An 18239-nucleotide genomic window follows, 5' to 3' on the forward strand; every position below is an offset into this window, starting at 1 on the left:
TTGTTTTTTTTTTTTTTTGATACCTGGAATCAAACTCAGGACCTTGTGCTTGCCAGGCAGGCGTGGTGCCATTGAGCTAAATCCCTGGCCCAAAGGCTTTTGTTTTGGTACCGGGGATCAAACTCGGGCCCTTGAGCTTTTCGAGGCAGGCTGCTGAACCACTGAGCTAAATCCCCTGGCCCAGGGCTTTTTTTTTTTTTTTGGTGGACTCATATCTCTACCCATAAGACCTAGCTAAATTGACAGATAAAATTAATCACAGCACCTTTTTATGTGATTGTTTGCCATCTCAAAAATACATATCTTGGCCCCAGTCACTGAGCTGCCCCCGAGGACTCAGCTGCTTCCCCCTTGAGCCCCCTGCTTCCCGGCGATCCGTCCCCCTCGCCCGCCTTCTCCCGCAGCCGCCTTCCGCAGGCCATTTCCACCGAGGAAAAGGAATCGTATCGTATGTCCGCTATCCAGAACCTCCACTCTTTCGACCCCTTTGCTGATGCAAGTAAGGGTGATGACCTGCTTCCTGCCGGCACTGAAGATTATATCCATATAAGAATCCAACAGAGAAACGGCAGGAAGACCCTTACCACTGTCCAAGGGATCGCTGATGACTACGATAAAAAGAAAGTGGTGAAGGCGTTTAAGAAGAAATTTGCCTGCAATGGTACTGGTAATCGAGCATCCAGAACATGGAGAAGTAATCCAGCTCCAGGGTGACCAGCGCAAGAACATACGCCAGTTCCCGGTAGAGACTGGACTGGCTAAAGACGATCAGCTGGAGGTTCATGGGTTTTAAGTAATTGTGGCTCATTGAAGCTTAAGTGAGGATTTCCTTGCAATGAGTAGAATATCCCTTCTGTCCCTGGTCACGAGTTTAAAAACCTCACGGCTTGTATAATGTAACCATTTGGGGTCCACTTTCCCTTGGACTAGTGTAACTCCTACATGCAATAAACTGAAAAGAGCCATGCTGTCTAGTCTGGAAGTCCCTCATTTGAACAGAGCTCACGCAGTTGGGGCCGGCAGTGTGCAGCCTGAACCGGCAGCGCCCTTATGTTCCAGCAGGGCCCCGAGAGCACGGGGTGAGACTGTGGCGTGGCGCGCCACTAGAGGGAGCCCTTGGTCTCACCCCACCGGGTGACAAATGGGGACCCTCCCCAGCAAGGCAGAGACACCCAGCTGGCTGCCAGGGGCTTGGGGGCCAGAATCCTAGCTAAGGACACCAAACCCCAGCACGAAGGGCCAGCCCACTGCAGTTAAACTTCTGACGAGGGAACAAACCCGCCTGGCTGGCAGTGTAGCCGGCGACCGCTTGCTCCCCACTCCTAGCAGGCCCCAGCGCCATGTGAAGTAACAACTGGTTTTGGTTTTTCTCCCAGTTTTTGTTATGTAATGTATTTAAGCCCTAATTTAAATAAAACTTGTTTTCAGAAAAAAAAAATACATATCTTTTTTGGTGAAATATCTTTTTTATTTTTTTTTGGTACCGGGGATCAAACTCGGGTCCTTGTGCTTGCACAACAGGCAGCAAAACCATTGAGCTAAATCCCCGGCCCTGGTGAAATATCTCTTAATGACTTTTACTTATTTGCTAATTGAAATGTTTGGATTTTTTTTTTTATTAAATTGTCAGAGTTCTTTATATAATCTAGGTACTTGGCTGTTGTCAAATATGTGCTTTACAAATATCTTCTCCCCCTCTCTAGTTTGTCTTTTCAGCCTTTTATCGGGTATTTATTTACAGATCAAAGTTTTTAATTTTGATGTGGTCTAACCATGTGGATTGCATTGTGTCCTTTAAAAAGGAATGTCGAAGTCCTAACCCCAGGTGCTTGTGAATATGACCTTATTTGGAAAGAGTCTCTGTAGACATAACCAAGGTAAGAGAAGGTCAGAGAGTTAGGATGGGCTCCAAATCCCTTGACTATTGTCCTTTAGGAAGGGAGAGACACAGAGACATCACATGGGAAACAAAAGCAGAGATTGGAACAATGTGTTGACAAACCAAGGAAACCCCAAGGTTAACAGCGATTGCCAACCCTAAGCAAGAAGAGCTTCTTTCCTGAGCCTTCAGTGGGAGCATGACCTGGCAGACACCTCAGTTTCAGATTTCCAGCCTCCAGCGCTGTGAGGGAATAAACATCTGTGTTTAAGCCACCCAGAGTGTGGTAATTTGTTATGGAAGCCCCAAGAAACTAATGGACCAATTAATCATTCTTTGCCTTTCATAGATTGTGTTTTTGGTTCCTAATTTTTAAAAATATATTTTTCTTTTTGAGACAGGGTCTCGTTCTGTAGTTGAGGCTGGCCTTGAACTCACTATGGAGCTCAGGCTGGCCTTGAATTTATGGTAAACTTCCTGTCCCAGACGCCCAAGTGCTAGGATTACAGACCTGCACCACCACACCCAGCTTTGGTACCAAATTTAAAGATTCTTTCACTTGCCCTAGATCCTGAAGATTGTCTCCTATAATCTTTTCTTTTTTGGGGGGAATGAACTCAAGGACCTTGTGCTTTCGAAGCAGGTGTGGTGCCACTGAGCTATATCTCCAGCCCTCCTATAATCTTTTCTAGTAAGTTTTATAGTTTCACATTTTACAATAAAGTTGATGAATTTTTTTTTTTTTTTTGGTTGTTTGAAACGGAGTCTTACTATATAGCATAGCTCAGGCTGGGTTTTAGCCCTCTATATAGCCCAGCCTGGCCTCATGATTCTCCTGCCTCAGCCACTTCACTGTTAGAATTGCACACATGCACCATGATCCATTTTGAATGAATTCCTCTGTAAGATATAAGACATAGACTGAGTTCTATTTTTTTTTTAACCACATATGTCCAAGTGTTCCAGCACCACCATCTCTGCTGAATCGCTTTTACACAATCAGTTGAACATATTTATGTTGGTTTATTTCTGGGTTGTCTGTCATGTTCCATTGATCAAAGAGTCTATCTCTCTATGAATACCAGTATTCCTTAGTGTAGCTATATTCTAAATCTTGCAATCCTATTTTATTCCCTCCCCCCTCCCCCGTGGTTCTAGGATATGAGACTCAGGGCTTCATACATGCTGGGCAAACAGTCTACCACTTAGCCATATCCAAAGCCCAGCTCCTACTTTATTGTTTTTCAAAATTGTTTTAGCTCTACTAGTTTCTTAGCCTTTCCATACACACTTTAGTATGATCTTGTCTACATAAATAATCTGGCTTGGACTTGGATAGAGATTGCCTTACCTTTGGACAAAAATTTGGGGAGTGGGCCAGGGATTTAGCTCAGTGGTTCCGCCACCTGCCTCACAAGTGGAAGAAACCAAGTTCGATCTCTGGTACCAAAAAAAAAAAAAAAAAAAGAATTTGGGGAGAAATACTGTTTTTATAGTGTGAAGTCTTCAAATCCATCAGCATGGCATGGCTCTCCATTGTTAATATTTGTGCTGCCAAAGGGAGCACTGGCTCTCCATTATTCAGATTTCTTTGATTGCATTTCTCAGCATTGTGTAGGTTTTAGCATCCAAATACTATACATGTTTTACTAGATTTACAACTGAGTTTTATTTTATTTTCTAATTTTTTGAGACAGGGTCTCATCATGTAGTTCAGACTACTGGCCTTGAAGTTGCAATCTGTATGCCTCAGCCTATCAAATGTTGGGATTACAGATGTGAGCTTCCATGACCAGGATTTATTTTATTTTTGAGATTGTTGTTGCTATGTTTGTCTGTAACCTAACTGCTGGAGTGCAGTTGCTAATTAGAGGTGTAGTACCAGTGCTGATCACATGTGAGTGTTGACCTGCTCCATTTCTTTTTTCTTTTTTTGGTACCAGGGATCAAACTCAGGAGCTTGTGCTTGAGAGGCAGGTGTGGTACCACTGAGCTAAATCTCCAGCCCAGACCTGCTCCATTTCTGACCTGGCCAGTTCATTCCTTAGGCAGTCTGGTGGTTCCCTGCTCCTAGGAGGTCACCATATTGATGCTGAACTTAGAGTGGACACCAACAGGCAATGCACACTGCAACCTTGAACTCCTAGGCACCATAAATGCCTTAGCCTCTCAAGTAGCTGGGACCACAGCTATACACTAAGCTACACCTAAGTATTTATTGAGTGATTTTAAGTGGCATTATATTTTGATATCTACATGTTCATGGTTAATATGTAGAAATACAACTGACATTTATATTAACTCTAAAAAAATTTTTTTAAATACTTTAGAATTTTCTACATAGAAAATCATGCCATCTATTAATAGGGAGTGTTCTGTCTTCCTTGCTGATCTATATCATTGATATGCCTTTCAGTTTCTTTTCTTGCATTATGCAATGCAAAGGGCCTTCAGCAACACAAGACTAGTGTGAGCTGACATCCTTTCCTTCTTTCTGATCTTAAAAAGAAAACTTTAAATCTTTCATGAGTAGGTATAATGTTAATTGTAGTAGATGTTATCAACTTGAAGAAGTTTCTATTTCCTTATTTCTGAGAGTTTTTAATTATAAATGAGGATTGAATTTTGTCAAAAGCTTTATCTACATTAAATGCTTTCATCATGATTTCTTCCTCTGTAAACTGTTAATGTGGTGGATTACACTGGTTGATTTTCAAATGTGAATCCATCTTATATCCTTGGTCTCAACCCTACTTGGTAATAGTACATTAAAAAATTAAGCTGTTGAGAATTCTATTAGTTAAAATTTTGTTGAGAATATTCGTATTTCTACTCACAAGGGAGTCTGTAGCTATTTGGGTTTTTGTTGTGATATTTTTATACTTCTGTCTTGACATTGCACACACTGAGGTAAAACTTAAACCCTCTAGCTTCACTTGGTCTTAATTGACTTAAAAATTACTAATTTTGTTTGTTGTTTATTTACTGTTTATTTATATACTAGAGACTGAATCCAGAGCCTTTACATGAGCTATGTCCCCAGTCCTCTTTTTCTATTTTTGTTTGGAGACAAGGTGCTACTAAATTACTAAGTTGCCCAGGCTGGACTGGAATTTGTGATCCTCCTGGCTCAGCCTCCCAAAGTTCTAGGATTATAGGCATATGTTACCACATCCAGCTACTTAAAATTTACTAATTTTGGAGTTACATGGCTGGGCAATATATTATTAGTTTCCCACTAGCTTCACTGTAGGTAATACTCCCCCTATGTGGGTTAAGACGATAACAGTTGCCTTTTGGGGACTTGAGAGCCTCTTTTGCTGAAAAGACTGATTGTTCACTTGTGTCTGCAGATGTCCAGTGAGTGACTACAACAGGGTGAAAGGTTTGGCGTCTCTGTTTCTATATTGTCTGTCTCCTTTGCTTCTTGACCTTTGGGTCAGATTCTATGCAGCACTCCATGCAGACAACTGAGCATTTCAGAAGTGCTTTGTCCAGAACTATAATATGAGGATAATTTGACCTAGACTTGCATCTCTCTCCTCCCCCTTCAAGGCTAAAGACACCTCTAGCTGCTGTAAATGGGAGACTTGGAAAGAAGTGAAAGAGGTGGCACCAAAGTTCTTGGATGATCTCTGTCAATTCCAAGAGAAGATATGAACATTCTTCCCCTTTATTAGCTTGTCTCTTGTCCACATTATTTCTTTCCTCTACCTGTAATCCATCAACCATTAGGGGCTGATTTTCAAGAATGGGATCCCACTTCTTCATTCTCTGACCAGTGAACACAGCCTTTCTTTCTCCCCAACACTCATCTCTCCAACATTGGATTTTTAGGGGATTCACTTTCAAATGTGGTTTTGGTGACAATTAGGTAACACTAACTTCATCAAGGGAGCTGGAAGCCAGATGTCTTAGTTACTTTCTCATTGTTGGAACAAAATACGTGACAGTCACAAGTTAAAGGAGGAAAGATTTGTAGAGGTTTCAGTCCACAGTCAGCTGGCTCCAAGGCAGGGCAGCATGGCACAGGGGTATGAGAGGAAAAACAGTCCATGGAAGGGTAGGCAGGAGGCAGCACGTCGGAAGCCTCCCTCTCCCTTTTATCTTGTCCAAGCTACAAGCCTTTTGGGTGGTGCCACCCACACCTAAATTGAGGCTTCTGTCTTCAGTAAATCCATTTAGCCACACCAAGAACTATGGTGTTTCCAATCAGTGGACTATTTAGTACTACACACCCTTAATCCCAGTATCACATACCCTAGATTCAGCCACCTCCAAAAAGCCCCACCTGTTAGCACACTGGGGAGGACATCTAGAGGCAGATCGAAACTTTGAGGCCACCTTGGGCAATTTAGCAAGACCCTACCTCAAAATAAAATAAAAATAGCTGGGATTTCACTCAGTGGTAGAGTACCCCTGGGTTCAATTCCCAGCACTTAACCTTTTTTGGAAAAAAAAAAAAAGTTGGCAAATCTTCCTGCCTCTTCTATTTTCTGGAAGAGATTATGTGTAATTGGTGTTAACTCTTTAAACACTTGGTAGAATTCTCCAAAGAAACCATCTGACCTTGAATTTTTCCATCTTGAGTATTTTTATATTAGGAATTCATATTGAAGAGACTGAGGCAGGAATGTAAGACCGAGGGCCTTACCAAATGCTCCGAGGAGCTGACTGCAGCGAAGAACACCCGGGAAGGAACACACCAGACAAGTTGGAAAGTGAAACAGACCTTTATTAGTCTGGCCAGACGGCACTCCCAAAGCAAAGTAGTTTAGAGAGGCAACTGGCTCAGAGTCTGAGGCTGTTCTTATAGGGGGTTGCAGGGGAAGTTAGCAAGCAGAACTTACAGAAAAGAGAAAAAAATGTTGATGGTCAAAAGATGTTTGCAGATTGTCTTATAGATAGCTGTGTCCGGAACATCGGTTTCAGACAAACAAGGAGTTGGGTAATTCACTTAAGAACCCTACGTTTGTTACAGATTTTATCTAGTGTCCCAGAGCTAACAAGCACATTTTAACCATTAACTCACAATCAGTCACTATGTTGGGGCTGGGGGAGCTTTTATGATTACGGAGTTATGCGGTCCCACAGGAAGATCACACACGTTTAAGCCAGCCTAGGCAACCAAGTGAGACCCTGTCTCAAAAAATAAAAAAAGAGTTGGTTATGTAGCTTAGTGCATTGCCCTGGGTGTACTCTCCAATACTACATACCAAAAAACCCCAAAAATCTTTAATAGTTATCCACCTATTCAAATGATCTGCTTCATAATGGGTAAGTTGTGTTAGTTTCCTTACTCTTCCCATTAAAGCACAACTGAAATTTTTGTACCTGTGAAGCAAACATCACAGGAGTATAAGATTCTCAAAAAGAAAAAAAAAACAACAACAAAACCAAACAAAAACCCAAAAAAACAAAAACAAAAAGCCCACAAAGAAAGGGTTGGGGAATTAGCTCAGTGGTTCTGCCACCTGCCTTGCAAGTGCAAGGTCCCAAGTTCGATCCCTGCTACCAAAAAAAAGAAAAAAGAAAGGTTCTCAGAAGAAGTTGTCCTACCTGATGAAGAACCAAGGTATGGGCTGGGGATTTAGCTTAGTGGTTTCACCGCCTGCTGCTCAAGTGCAAGGAACTGAGTTCTATCCCCAGTACTGAATGCCTGAAAGCAAATTTGTGTGCCTGATGCTTAGCCCCCCACCAGCTATAAACCATCAGCTGTACACCAACACCTGCAATGTAGAGCATTAATAAGAAGGAACTGATGGAGATGGTAGGGGCCGATAAAACTCAAGGCTACCTCCCTGACAGGATTTAGGGCGAGCCTGTCCCACCCTCAGCCTGTGGGCTGCTATGAAACCTGAATAGCTGGCAATAGGGCCCTACAAGATCGTGAATATTCAGCATTATGTTAGAGAGTATAAAAGGACACAGGCACCAGGAAGAGCTTGCTATCACGGTTGTTACAGTTTCTGGCTAGAGGTCCCCTGAAGCCTCGTGGGGTCATATTTGGTGCTTTTTGGGAGTGGCTGGATCTAGAGTGTATGATGCTAGGATCAAGGATGTGATGCTGGGAACCAGGGTGTGTGATTGCTAGATTAGACCACTGATTGGTTTGGCATAGTTCTGGGTAGGATTGGGGTGCCCCACCTTGGGTATGAGTGCTACCTGCCCTTAGGGTGGGTAGCCTGGATAAAATATAAGGGACAGAAAGAGGGCTAGTGTGATCACTTGTCAGTTGCTTTCTGCTTACTGCTTCTGCCTGCCCTGCTGTGCCATGGACTCTATCCTCTGGGACACCCCTCTGTCATACCACCCTGCCTTGGAGCAAGCCGACTATGGACTGAAGCCTCTACAAACTCTAAACCAAATAAACCTTTCCCCTTTTAACTTTGAGTGTTGAGTGTTTTATCTCAGCAAGGAGAAAAATAACTAAGACAGTGGTTTTCCTCACAATAGAGCACCCCGTGTCCTCCAGGGTGTACTTTTACCTCTTTTACTCAGCTCAAGCTGGCTATGCAGCACCAGTTTCTCCCTCAATTTTACTTTTTCAAATAAACTTTGTCATTGCTTTTGGCTCATTTTGTTCAGTTCTTTTTTTGAGATGAGAAAAACCTGGAATCCAACTCCAGAAGGAGAGGTGAGCAACCTAAAACCTGGTAATGATTATTTGGCAAGCCACTTTTAGAAGGAGCCACCTGATAATACTACCTCTGCCTCCATGCCTGCCATATACACTGTCTTTTTTTTTTTTTTGTACCAGGGATCCAACTTGGGACCTTTCACTTTTGAGGCAGGTGGTGGAACCACTGAGCTAAATCCCTGGCCCCCACACACAGCGTCTTTAAGAGGTGTAATTAAAAATACAGTGAATACAAGTACCATCCAATGGAAACAGGCTGTAAAAACTTAATGCTGTGTCCTCATCTTTTTATTCACCAGATCAGGCACTATGTGACTTCTGGCTCTTCCCTAAAGTCAAAATGACCTTGAAAGGTCAACATTTTGAATGGATTCTAGATATTGAGGCAGCCAGGACAGCACAACTAAAGACACTCATGAAAGAGTATTACGGACAGCGAGGTTAGTTAGAAATTATTATAAGGCAGTTGGACAAGGCTGGTCCCTCAGCATAAAAAACAACTGAGGCACATTCACTGAAGTTTAACTTTAAAAAGAGAGAAACTGCTACACCCACATACTTCCCCTAGGGGTGAATAGCAGTGATTGGTATTTTAAAGAGACATCAGTCACCTTAATTGAGGACCAAACTATCCCTAGCTGGCCCCTTCCTCCTGGGAAATCCATGTACACTTGCTATGTAACCAGGTTCCCCATTTGATCTCCATTTAATCAATTTTACCTGGGCAACTATATTTGTAATCTTATTGGTTGATGATGGTTTTGTCCCACCTCATCCCCACTTTATACCCACCTCACCTGGTGGCTTTGCCCCATAAAACACCTTTGTGAAGTAGGGTGGGCAGACAACCCACTTTCCAGCCCCCCTTCTGTCTCTCTTACACAGAAGCTATCTTTCTCTCCATAAATTTTTCTTATTCTTAATCTCCATTGTTCCTAGAATATATTCTTTGATTTAGAGAACATGAACTCATGTTTTGAATATCTAGCAGCTTGGGAGTTATATTTTCCTTGTTTGGATTATTTTGCTTATTTGGATTACTTGGTGTCCTATATCAAGAGGACTTCCTGAACTGCTTCAGAAAGTGGCAAGAACAGTGGGATAAATGTATTCAATGTGAGAGGGAGTATTTTGAGGAGGAGATTAATGGAAATGTATCTTTTACTGTAATAATTTTTTAAAATTTAAATATTAATTGCATTTTAAAAGATTACACCATTTATATGTGGTCCAGGACAGATCCTTCATTCTGTGCAGCCTAGGCAAGTCAAAAGGTTGGACACCCAGGGCTTAGGGGTAGTTATGGGTTAAACAAACAGATTGTCTTAGGCCTAAAGCAAGATGGAAAGAAAGGAGGCAGGGAAAGTCGGCCTATGTATTGTCAAACTTCATGGCTTTTTGTAGGATGAATGTTCAAGCCAGCTAGAATGAATCCCTGCTTTAGAAGAAGTGGAAATTAAAACTAAAACACAAATGTATAGGAAAAAAAGAAACTCCTTCATTTGAATGATGGGAAGATAGAAAGACTCCAGCTTGAGCTAGGAGGTGCACTCTGACACAGGGGTTCAGAATGGCCAACCTGCAGATCAGGAGGCCAGCTTTTAAGGATTAGCTGGTGAACAGGGTCTGGTTGATCATTATCTCAGTCCTGGTTTCATGGCTCTCTGATAGTTTCAGTCTTGTGGGACTCTGCTTTTCCTGGAATGCAGGTGATCACAGGTTTAGAACAACATCTGGATACTTCTGGGTGTGGCAGAAAGTTTCTATAAATCCCTTATCTTGGTATCTTCAATTTTGAAGGGGGATGATATTATGTAAATTCAGAGCTAATCAACCTTGTGTTGCCAATTTTTAGGTAGACATTCCCTAAATTATTAACATACCTGTCTGTAGAAGTGAGAAGGAATTTGACACAAAGTTTTAAGGCAACAAAGGGTACAAAATGGAAGTCAAGCTTTCTTCTGCTTTTAGCTACCTTTTGGGCATCTGTAGGCCCAAGTGAAAGGTTATAATTTTTAGCAAACTGCTTTAAAGTTCTTGACTGGGGCCGGGTATTTAGCTCAGTGGTTCCACCACCTGCCTTGCAAGCACGAGGACCAGAGTTCGATCCCCAGTACCAAAAAAAAGAAAAAAAAGTTCTTGACTGACTCAGAATAAAACATAAATCACACTGCTAATGAGCAACAAGCCAAGGCCCAGGAGTCTGCGCGTCCCATCTCTATTGTGTTCTCTGACTACGTCAATCCTATTGGACAACTGTGTAGGCCCAAGGGAAATGTCGGGGGTTTAAAATAGAAGAAAAGCAGCCACTAACTTCCTGAAATGCTGCTTAAATAACTGGCCCCAGAGTGACCACACAACAGAGGAGTTGAGGTAGAATAGAAGAAATAAAGTTAGGGAGGTAGGAGACAAGGAAATCAAAATCTTAAAACTTGTACTTTAAAGAAGTGCAGCCTCAGAACACAAGCCCCATTTATTTACTTTTCTTTCTCTTCTCCCAAAACAGCAAACCGGGACCACTCTCTTTCAGCTGCAAACAGGACTGTGCATTCCTTTTTACTTGTAAATGGTTCTCTTTCACCCATAAAGGGACCACCCTTTTGGCTTTTTCCAGGAATGGCTCACTAAGGTTGGGCCATCCTCCCCCACCCTCTAAAGCCCAGATTGAGACTGACTATAGATTATTGAATTCCACAGATTTTCACCTCCCAAACGTATAAACGATCCTTTCCAAGTGTAGTGTGCCTTGTTTAAGTAACCACACTCTGCTATTATCTTCCTCTAATAAATTCTTGTCCTACCTCTTTTGCTATCTCGTCCTGAAACTTTTTTCCGGGTGGGAGTCAGTGAACCTGCATACTTAAAGGGGTGGGTTAAATCCTTATTTCAGGGGCCGGCGATTTAGCTCAGTGGTTCTTCCACCTGCCTGGCAAGCGCAAGGATCCGAGTTTGATCCCGGTACCAAAAAAAATAAATAAATAAATTCTTATTTCAGCCTGGGGACCCTAAGACCCAGCCCATGGCAGAGTTACTGATAGTGGAGCTAATGGCAGTGGTAGGCTGCTTAGCTACATGGCCTCCAAAATTGGTGAAAAAAGCCAATAAACAAAAACAGATGAAAGCCGAGAGTTTGTTCATGTTTTCTTTTTTTCTTTTTTGGTACCAAGGATCGAACTCAGGACCTTGCACTTTCGAGGCAGGCCACAGCACCATTGAGCTAAATTATCCCGTCCCGTCCCTTGGTTTTGATGTGAGGGAAAAATGTAACTCCCAACCTGCTAGATATCAGATACACTGAGTTTGTTTTCCTTGAAGTTGAAGAATGAATTCTAAGGAACAAGGGAGGTTAAGAGTAGGAAAATTTATTGGAGAATAAGAATGGGGAATAAGAACAGTTCCTGAAAGACAGGAGGGGTCCTGAATGGGTTGACGATGAGCCCACTTCTCTGAGAAAGTTTTATAGAGCAAAAATCATGAGGTAGGTACAATGTGGGTCAAAACTATAACCAACTAGTAAGATTACAAGTACAGCAGGAGTTTGGCTAATATTTGTCAGGCCTGATTTAAATGAATCCTTCACAAACAAATGGGACAAAGCAAACAGGCTGTTTTTAACAAACAACAGCAGCTTCCCAGTAAATAGGGCAAATGGACTCAAAATATACAACCCCCTGGCATCAAGAAGGCCAGTAATTGTGTACAACCTGAGCAAACTACCCTTGGGCATGCAAGGCATAAATATTTCACCCCAGATTCCTTAGCCGCTTCAATACCTATATAAGCCTAATTCCTTTCCCAGTTGGTTGCTAATATCTATCCCTCTCCCCTGTATTAGCCCATCCATTCAAGGATGAAATCTCTCCCAGCTAGCTGCCACTGTCTCTTCCAGTGTCACCCCATTCATGCACAGATGTGATAAACTCAGCTTTTCCCAGCTAGCTGCTAGAATCTCCTGATTTTAGTCTGATTTTAATTTTAACTTTCCTTTCAAAAGCCTATTTTTGACAAGTGGATTCTTTATAACAATATTGACCCCATAGTAGTAGGGCAGATAGATAAGTTAATTAGATATCTTTTAGGCAGTTAGACAGGGCCAGCCCAGGAGGAGCCAACATAGAGGACAGTCAAGGAGCCAATATGGAGGACAATCAAGACACATTCACTGAAGGCCAGAATTGTAAAAGGAGAGAAACTACCACACACAAGGGGGATGAATAGCAGTGATTGATATTCTAAGTAGGTATCATTCACCAGGATGGGGGACAAAGATCTTCCAAGAAAGATCCCTGACCCGCCCCTTTCCACCGAAAATCTCTAGCAGGTGTGGGAGTTACATCTCTTCCCCCTATATCACTACTAGATATCCAAAATATGAGTTCATGAGTTCAGTTGGAGGCACACTCTGGAAGGCCAGGCTTCCAGACAGAGAACTGACTACACCCAAATACTTCCCCTCAGGATGAACAGCAGAGATTGATATTCTAAATAGGCATCAATCATTCTGGGTGGGGAACCTAAACCTCCTTAGCCTATTCCTTTCAGGAAAGGTCCTTGTTTGTTTCATGCACAATTGCTACATGATTTACTTCCCCATTTGATTTGCCATTTAGTCAATATTACCTAAGTGACTATGTTTGTACTCTCATTGGTTGACCATAGTCTCCCCCCGCTTTTTTTGTGTTGTTGTTTTGTTGGGGGGTTTTTTTTGGTACTGGGGATTGAATTTGGGTCCTTGCTCTTGCACAACAGGTGGCGAAACCACTGAGCTAAATCCCCAGCCCTGGTTGACCATAGTTTTGTCCCACCTCATACCCACCTTGTGATTTTCCACTGGATCAATGTTACCAAAGCAACTATACTTGTAATCTTATTAGTTGACCATAGTTTTGTCCCACTTTACACCCGCCTCACCTCGTGAGTTTGCTCTATAAAACTCCCTTGAAAAGCAGGGTCTGTGAGTAACCCACTTTCTGGATCCCCTTCTGTCTCTCTTAGGCAGAAACTATCCTTCTCTCAATAAATTGTTCCTAATCTTAGCCTCCGTTGTTTGTAGAATTCATTCTTTGATTTTAGAGAACACAAACTTGGTATATTGCCCCTCTAGCAGGTTGGGTGTTATAATATTTCCCTTGTTTTTTTTGGAGGTCCGTATGTCATCTCTATATCATATGCCCTACATCAGTTTCACTAGGAATGACCTGGTGGTAAGGTAAGGCCAATGAGTTTTCTTTTTGTCTCAGAATCAACCAACTATGGTGTAATAGCTGAATATATCCAAATTTATTTAATTTTTTTGTTATTGGGTTTTTTCCAAGAAATGTATGTCTTTGTGTTTAGTTTAACTACATTTGAGGAACTTCCAGGATCAAGTCAACTGTTAACAGTTTTTGATCCCAAACTGAAGTCAAAATTTTTCCTTCTCAGAATTGTGGAACAATAAGAAGACTTTGTGCTGACTGGGAAGGGGGAGTCTTATTCTTGGCCAAGAACAGGCAAAGTAAGAGAGAACCTTGAGGTAAGATAGAAAAAATATAGACAGAAAGGAGACAAGAAAAATAATAATTTTAAAATTGCACTTTTTTTTTTTGTACTGGGGATCGAACTCAGGACCTTGCACTTGTGAGGCAGGCATTGGAACCACTGAGCTAAATCCCCGGCCCAATCTCCCTCTATTTTTTTGGTACTGGGGCTCAAACTCGGGACCTTGCGCTTGCAAGACAGGCATCGGAACCACTGAGCTAAATCCCTGGCCCCCCCAATCTCTTTTAATTTTTTTCCCTTGAGGGTTAAAATCATCATATTGAGGGCCTATTTACTGTATACAATTTTCTGGTTCATTTTAGATTTTGTTATATAACCACAAATGTAGTTCATACAGTTAAAGACGGCAAATTAGTAGTTACCACAGTTTGCTGTTTATGAGGCTATGTTTGATGCTATTGTTATTGTTGATTGTACTACTTTAGCCAAGGTGACATAATTGTTCTAATCAGTTGTTCTTTATGGTATACCAAGACTGAGATTGCCTAGGAGTCATAAACAATTCTATAGGCCAATGCCAAAGAACCAGGGGCTAGGCTAAATAGAGAGCAACTTTTCATCCCCCAAAAGTTGATGAGGTAGGATCTTGAAACATACTCAAAACTCAAAAGCTAGCTACACCTGGAAGACATCTCTGAGAAGTAGTCACTCCCTACAGGTTCTAAATATTAGCAATAAAGCTACTTGTCATACACAATTTACATGCATAAAACCAGGAATTACACTTAAAAAAATACAAAATGAAAAGACACTTAAGGAAGATGCAACCCCACACTTCCAGCTCACCAAAGGCAAATCCAGGGGTAAAGAGATGGACCAATTTAAAACCCACCCACCTGGACTCTCTGAAGTGGTAACAGTGGAAGTAACAAAGCAGATGAATGAGGCTCTAGAAAAAAATCAAATCAGAAATAGTTTTCCAGAGCCAGGCGTGGTGGCATACACCTGTTATCCCAGCACTAGGGAGCCTGAGGCAGGAGGATCACTGTGAGTTCGAAGCCAGCCTAAACTACAAAGGGAGACCCTGCTTCAAAAAAATAAATAAATAAATAAAATAAATAGTTTCCCAGATAACTACAGAGATAATGACAATAATGGAAAACATGGTTAGTGACTCTAGAGCAGATAGAGATAAAAATTGGAGGAGTTTAGGAAAATGATGGAAACCATGAATGCCCAACATAGGAAAGAAATGGAATCCATGGAACAGACTCAGATATCCAGGAGATAAAAAATTTCATTGAAAGTATGTATACACAGCAGAATGAGCCAATGTGAAGACCGAATATCAGATATAGAAGACAGGATTGCAGTTTGCTATTGTTTTGTTTTGGTACCGGGCATCGAACTTGGGTCCTTGTGCTTGTGCAGCAGGTGGCAAAACCACTGAGCTAAATCCCCAGCCCTGCAGTTAGCTATTGTGAAAAGAGATATTTCTTAAAATAGCAAGGAACCACAAGAAATCAATCCAGCAGCTACTAGTGATGCAAAGAAGAATAACATAAGATTGATGAGAGTCAATAAAAAAGCAGGGGGGGGCCCAGGGATTTAGCTCAGTGGTGTCAAGTGCAAGGTCTTGGGTTTGATCCCCAGTACAAAAACAACAACAACTAACTACACCAAGGAATATAATAGTCAAGATTCCAGAAATTCAATACAAGAACAGCTGTTAAAGAAAAGAAACAAATCACATGTAATGGGAAAGTGCATTGGAATCACAACAGACTTCTCAACACAAACCCTCAAGTCAAGGAGAGCTTGGACTGAAGTATTTCAAGCTCTAAAAGAATACAACCTCCAACCAAGATTGATTACCCTGTAAAACTATCTTTCAAAATTGATGGAGAAATAAGATGCTTCTATAACAAAGAACACTTGAAGAAATTGGTAACTACCAAACTAGCTCTACAAAATGTTTTGAATGACATTCTAGAAAGAGATGGCAAGGACTACAACTCCATGAACCCCAACAGAATGAATCCATCAGGCAAGGAAAGTAATTAAACAGAGGGGGAAAAAAGGGAACTAACATCAGGGAAATAACATGACTTCAAGGATAAGTCAATATATATCAGTTATAACCATCAATGTAAATGGTCTTAATTTACCAGTCAAAAGAAACAGCCTGGCTTTTCCGCGAGAGCTCTAAGCGTGAGTGTCCCTGTGGGTGTGTGTGGCAGGGGTGTAGTTACCCTGGCAGCAGGACCCCTTCCCTTCTGCCTGGGGTTCTTCTTAGGGTCGCCCCTGGTGGGCAGCTCTAGAATCTTGAAGAAGAGTTCAGGAACTCAGAGCAAACCCAGTCAGTGGAGGCCCGCACTGTGAGACCATAAAGATGGCAACATTGGTGTCTGTGGCTTCTGATTCTCAGTTCTCAAATATCTTAGCTGAACCATCAATGTCTAATGGAAATATGGTTTATCGTTCTTCATCTCCATATATATTATATCCACCTGATAAACCTTTCCTTAAGAGTGAACTATGACGCTCCCCAAATAAGCCTTTACTGCCTACTCAGAAAGCAATAGCCATAATTTTCTGCTCTGAAGAATCTTCAAGATAAGATTTGACACTTGGAACTTGAGAGGATTCAGGCAGAAGAAAGTATGAAAACTTTGTCTGGAGAAACAGTTGAATATAAAAAAGTACTAGGTGGGGCTGGGGATTTAGCTCAGTGGTTCTGCCACCTGCCTTGCAAGCGCCAGGTCCCAAGTTTGATCCCTGGTACCAAAAAAAAAAAAACCAAGTACTAGATGAACAGATAGATACAAGAAAGAGAGAATTCAAAGAATGAAGAATCAAAGCACAATCAAGAAGTGACAAAAAAAAAGAAGTGACATTTCAGTTGCTAGCTGCAGAAAATAAATGTAATCTTTTAGAAAAACAATTGGAACATGATAAAGTATGCAGAAATGGAGAGCACATCTGTCTTAGAGAAACAGGTGACCCTGGAAAGAGAACGACAACGTGATCAAACACATGTTCAGAGCCAACTTGTAAAACTGGATCTTCTGGAACAAGAATATAACAAACTTACCACAATGCAAGCCCTTGCAGAAAAACATGTAAGAATTGGAAGCAAAATTCTAAGAAGAACAGGAAAGGAAGTGTATGCAAGCTAAGGCAGCTGAGTTGCAGACTGATCTAGAAACAGAGAGACTTACCATTGAAGATGAAAAAAATTTCATATGCTCCCAGTGCAAGAAAAATAATAAAAAAAAGAAGTGAAAACCACCAGAAAAGAAGGGACCTAGGAATTATTTTGATTCAAAACCTCATTATAGATTATGCTTATGTGATATGCCATTTCTGGCTGGAAAGTCCACTAGTCCTAGCCATGCTGTGGTAGCTAACGTTCAGCATGTCTTGCACCTAATGAAACAGCACAGTAAAGTTTTGTGCAATGATCAAGTAGTGAACAACATTCCTTTGGCACAACAAGTACCTTCATGAGGTAGTAGAAGTAAGAAGTCAGCAACACCTCCCTCTTCCAGCAGCATCAATGAAGAATTGTCAGAAGTCTTACAGACTTTACAGGATGAGTTTGGCCAGATGAGCTTTGATCACCAGCAGCTTGCAAAACTTATACAGGAGTCACCAAACACTGAACTGAAAGACAGCTTCGAGTATGAACTGGAGGCATTAGAGGAAAAGATGGAAGCAAAAATACCAAGCACAGCTAGAGAAACAGAAGCTAGAGAAACAGAAAAAGGAAGTTAGAGCTAAGAAAAGAAACAGTCTAGCAGAATGGATCAAGAAGCAAGATCCAACAATATGCTGTATACAGGAAATACATTCAATTCAAAAGAAATTCATATGAGCTTCAGAAATTTATAGCTAAATAGATGGACCTTGAGACCATACTCTTAAGTGAAATAAATTAGACATATGTTGAAATTTCTCTGATATGAGAAACTGAAAGTGGAAATAAGGACTCAAATATATTATGGATATTGGGAAATGGGAAGAAAATGTTCAAATGGGAAGGGAAAAAAAGGGAGGAGGAAGCAAGGAAGGAAGGGACAAGAAAAAAAAGAAAATAGAAGAAAAAAATGGAAACAAAGCTTTTTTACACAGGGAGGGGAGGGTGGTTAAGGGGAGGGGGTAAAGGGAAAGAAGAGGCAGGATCCATCAGGTACAGGTGCAAATTCCCTATGATGAGTGTTATCATTACGTATGCCT

The 18239-nt window shown here is 41.4% G+C and overlaps 2 pseudogenes; both read left to right on the plus strand.

Annotated features, from left to right (window-relative positions):
* The first annotated feature begins 296 nt into the window (after positions 1 to 296).
* On the plus strand, positions 297 to 1438 carry LOC147829427 (eukaryotic translation initiation factor 1 pseudogene; annotated as a pseudogene).
* A 14954-nt stretch (positions 1439 to 16392) lies between these two features.
* LOC101716158 (centrosomal protein of 57 kDa-like) lies at positions 16393 to 17877 on the plus strand (annotated as a pseudogene).
* Positions 17878 to 18239: the final 362 nt, after the last annotated feature.

Source organism: Heterocephalus glaber, unplaced genomic scaffold (assembly GCF_053883595.1).
Source record: "Heterocephalus glaber isolate CG9 unplaced genomic scaffold, H.glaber_assembly_v1.0 deba00000621, whole genome shotgun sequence".
NCBI classification, from domain to species: domain Eukaryota; kingdom Metazoa; phylum Chordata; class Mammalia; order Rodentia; family Bathyergidae; genus Heterocephalus; species Heterocephalus glaber.